Here is a 4,889-nt window from a genome sequence, read left to right on the forward strand (position 1 = left end):
GATGAAAGAATAATCTCTTCTGGGATGTCAAAACAAGATAAGAATTCATAAAGTGGTAGCACCTCATCGAGGAAAAGCAAAAAATAGAGGATGTATGACCGACCCCCGAATGGCAGTCGTGCAAGAACACCTTTACCTCACTTTCCTGTTACGCTCTTCCAACGGAAGTGATAAAGCACTTTATGACAGCCAGAACTGTCGGACCGAGTAAGCAAGAGATAGCGGCCATGAACGTCGAGCTCATCCGTAAGGAGATAATAGAGAATGTCGAAGATGTGGAACGCGCCATGAGAATGGACTGACACCTTGCACTTAGCCGGCCGTAGTGGCCGAGCGGTTCTAGGCGCTTCAGTTCGGAAGCGCGTGACTGCTACGGTCGCAGGATCGAGTCCTGCCTCGGGCATGGATGGGTGTGATGTCCTTTGGTTAGTTAGGTTTAAGTAGTTCTAAGTTATAGGGGACTGATGACCTCCGATGTTAAGCCTCATAGTGCTCAGAGCCATCTGAACCATTTTGAACCTTGACCTTAAGCCGCTGCTGTCAAACGACAACCTAGCATCCGACTAACGCAGGTACAACTAACTCTTCCATCAATCAAAACACCCCAGAGAAGAACAGACATTTGGAGGGCGGAGGACGACACACAAGTCTGTTTTCATTATGGAAGACCTGCCACTTTGTGTACTCCTGCAGCGAAGGAAGACGAGTATTTCACGACTATTGTGTAACTAGACGTCAACCATCACGACAGCCCTGTTCAAGCTAGTCACCTGAATATGATTATAGTCGATCTGTGGACCGAAGATCATAGCCGTATCATGGACGAGGTTGCTGCCTAATACGCCGTAGGCATTCCTCGTGGGCCTATAGAGGTACCAGACGCTTCCCCAGCCACCGACTGCAAGAAAACTAAGCCATGGGACCTTCTATGGAGGCAAGGCCACAAAAGATGAAAATATTACATGTATGACAGTTGCCAAGATGACAGCAATGACGTCATCGTCGACGGTCAACCAGTCCGGACGCTAATCGTTCTGAGGGGCTTCTATTTATATAATGTCGAATGCCTATCTTCGCCAGCTGAAGAAGACTACGTTCTCTGATACGAAAGTACTTTTGGTGAAGGCCGCAAATGGGAAATACGTCCAGCCGACAGGAATATGTAATGCAAGGGTAACCATCACTAACAGAACGGAACCCTTCGAATTTGTCGTTTTAACAGAATATACTATTGATATTATTCTAGGATGAAACTTTTTGCGGGAATCACAAGCAATCACAGATTGTGGAAGATGAGAGCTGCATATTAATGGAGCTGTTCCAACAAATACATATAACAAAGATAGTTCTATGAGATCGTTTGCCGCTGACTATATTATTGTTATGCTGTCACTAACGAGACTAGTTCCAGTCATCAGCTGAGATCCTCAGTTAACTGTGAAGTTTTTGTCGACTGCAAATAGCTATTCTGGCTCTGAAAAGAAATCTGCAAGCATTGTGTGTGACCATGGAGAACTTCGGATCTCTAATAGTCATGAGCAGCCACCACTCCTCTCTAAAAGCATGTGTGTAAGGACAGCTCCTACGAAGGGCACATTAGTGTAATCGACGAAGAATCATGCTCTGTTATCAGGGCAGACGACGCAGGGGAGGAAGCTGCTATCGACCTGCCGATGAGATGTGTCTGGCCGAGGAACAGGCTCGACGGGTGATTGCCAATCTGCATCAATTTACGGGTGCTTTCATATCTAGAGTGGAGAAAATACAGACCCAGCAGGCCATTGTAAAACATCGTATCAACACTGTGGATCATCCACCATTTGCTTATCGCTCATAAAGTGTCGCCGGCTGAAACACGGGTAATCCAGGAGAAAATGGAGACGGTGTTGCAAGATGAGTAAGTACGGCACAAATTTGTTTGCTTCGACTACCAGTGACTGAACAAAATCACGAAGGAAGCTGTCTGTCGACTGTGCCTCATTTACGAGATCTAGGACTGCTTGAAAGAAGCAAATTATTTCTCAGCTATGGACACCAATAGACGCTACTGGCAAATCGAGGTTGACGAGGCTCGCCAGGAAAATGTTGCTAACTCCTGACAGCTTCTACGAGTTCAAAGTTATGCCCTTTTGACTATGTAACGCTCCAGCCGCTTTCGGACGTATGATGGACAAATTGCTGCGACACCTTCAATGGATGACATGTCTCTTCTACCTGTATGACATAGTAGTTTCTTCCGAAGATATTTGAAGAATATCTAAGCCAAGTAAAACGCGTGTTGAAGTGTGTGCAGACTGCAGATCTCTCCGCCAGAATCCAAATCTTGGGGCACCTAGTTAATGGCGTTGGATTCAGTTCCGATTCATAGAAAATAAAAGACGTCACAGATTTTCTGAGTCTTCGGAAAATTCGTGATGTGAAAAGTTTTCTCGAAATGTGGCCGTAGTATAGAGTATTCATAAAGTATTTCTCTACCATGTATGTACATTGTTGGACCTACTGCAGGGAGACAACAAATTTACCCGGAACAAGGTGTAAGAAAGATCTCTCCTTGTTCTTAAGGAGGTGCTAACATATTCTCAAGTTCAAGCAATATATGACGAGAATGCCAAGCAGAACTTCACACTGACAGTAGCGGTTCTGGGGTAGAGGTAGTTGTAGTACACAGCGAGGAAGCTACTTAGGTGATAGCTTATGGTTCGAAAATACTTTCCAAATTATAGAAGAGCTATTCAGCAACCGTAAAAGTGTACCTTACAGTTTTTTCAGTCATCAGCCATTTCCAGCCATATGTATTTGGGAAACCATTCGCCCAGTGACTGATCACCATTTTCTATGCTGGCTGAAACAACAATCGATTCACTGTTCCCATCTGAAATGGACGATACTCAGGATTACTAAGTGAAGCATCTCATCACCAGCGAAACAAAGCCTGAAAGACATGGTATAAATTTTTATGCCTACGTGGAAAGGGGGAAAATCGGAAAAGTTACCTAAGTGCTACCGTAGACTGCATCGTATCCTTGGTCACTTGTCGGCTGTCAAATACGAATTCAAGGTTATGACCTTCATCAAGAATAGATAAGCACAGAGACGTCCTCTGTACGAAGCCCAACTACAGCAAAGAGACGCAAGTCGATGACGACCACAGAGATTCGACAGAAGGGGCTACCTCCAATGCTAATCATAGTAAAGCGGATGCTACATCTCGACCAGGCCACCAGGATCCGACAGAAGGGGCTACCTCCAATGCTAATCATAGTAAAGCGGATGCTACATCTCGACCAGGCCACCAGGATCCGCCAGTGCCATCTTTCAGAGGACCATTGTGAAGATACAGATCCCGGCTGCTGTAATCACAACGAATATTACATTTTGCATTTCTTTAGATACTTTTCAGTGAAAAACGAAACTGTGGTGTTGACACAGCTGTCAGAGACTTAGTGTTTTATTTTACAAGAAAACTGCTTATTCGATTCCTAGTATCAGTAAATTATTATAACAGATTGGATCCACATGTCCATATCAATGCACAGGGTTATTCGAGGTGCGACAATAAAGAAAGGAGACTGATTTTCTTTGCAAATATGTGGCAACCCTGCAGGCTTCCATAGGCACAATATCTTTGACCTTGGTCTATAAGCTGCTTCTAGTCCAAGCGGCACATCAATACACCTGCTCATTCGTGAGTTGTTCTGTAATAAGTTAACATGTGTTTGTGTACTCGTCACGGAAATGGAACCGCATAATATTGCGCAACGCTATGCCATTTCTTTTTGCGTTAAATTGGGTGAAAACGCGACGACAACTTACGGTAAGCTTCAGAAGGCGTTTGGAGAGGAGGTTATGTCAGGAGCTCAAGTTTTTCGCTGGCATAAAATGTTTAGTGAATGCAGAACGAATGTTGAAGGTGAAGACAGCAGTGGACGAACATCAGCCTCACGGACGGATGTCAACTTGGCCAGGGTGCATGAACTCTTACGATTTGATTGAAGATTATCCGTAAAAATGATTGCGGAAGAACTGAACATCAGTCGAGAAACGGTTCGTCTAATAATAACTGAAGATTGAATTGGATTCTGCATCACGATAATGTGTCATCTCATACTGCTCTGTCAATATAGCAATTTTTAACCTCAAAACAAATTTCAGTACTACCACAGCCACCTTATTCACCAGATATCGCTCCGTCCGGCTTTTTTCTATCTACAAGAGACAAAACGGCCGTCAAGAGACACTATTTTCAAACAACACAAGATGTCCAAAAAGCTGAGACGAGGGTCTTGGTGGATATTACAGAAGATGAGGTCCATAAATGTTACCATCAATGGCACAAGCGCTGGAAAAAGTGTGTGCAATCAGAAGGGAACTACTTCGAAGGAGACAACACTAAACGTGACTAAAACGGTAAGCAACATATTTTTTTTTTACACCAGTCTCATTACATTATTGTCTCACTTCGTATGCCGCGTTGCTTCATACATCTTTGTGCTAGGTGAAAGTTTTGGTGTGACTGTTCATGTTTATATAAATTAAATTTTCTTTTGTTATGCTCATTGTCAATCACCATGAAGAAAAAGAGGAAAATGTAAAGATGTTACATATAAAGATGTTATCCAACTTTTTCTGCCACTGTTAGTAATTCAGATCCTATGTAGCCTTTTGTTACCGGCAGCTGCGACCGAGCCGTTCTAGGCGCTTCAGTCCGGAACCGAGCGACTGCTACGGTCGCAGGTTCGAATCCTGCCTCGGGCATTGATGTATCTGATCTCCTTAGGTTCGGTTCTAAGTTCTAGGGGACTGATAATCTCAGATGTTAAGTCCCATAGTGCTCAGAGCCATTTTTTAGCCTCTTTGCAATACCTTCTTACGTGCATGCTACCATTTCC

This window comes from Schistocerca gregaria, chromosome X (genome assembly GCF_023897955.1).
Source record: "Schistocerca gregaria isolate iqSchGreg1 chromosome X, iqSchGreg1.2, whole genome shotgun sequence".
Classification (NCBI taxonomy): domain Eukaryota; kingdom Metazoa; phylum Arthropoda; class Insecta; order Orthoptera; family Acrididae; genus Schistocerca; species Schistocerca gregaria.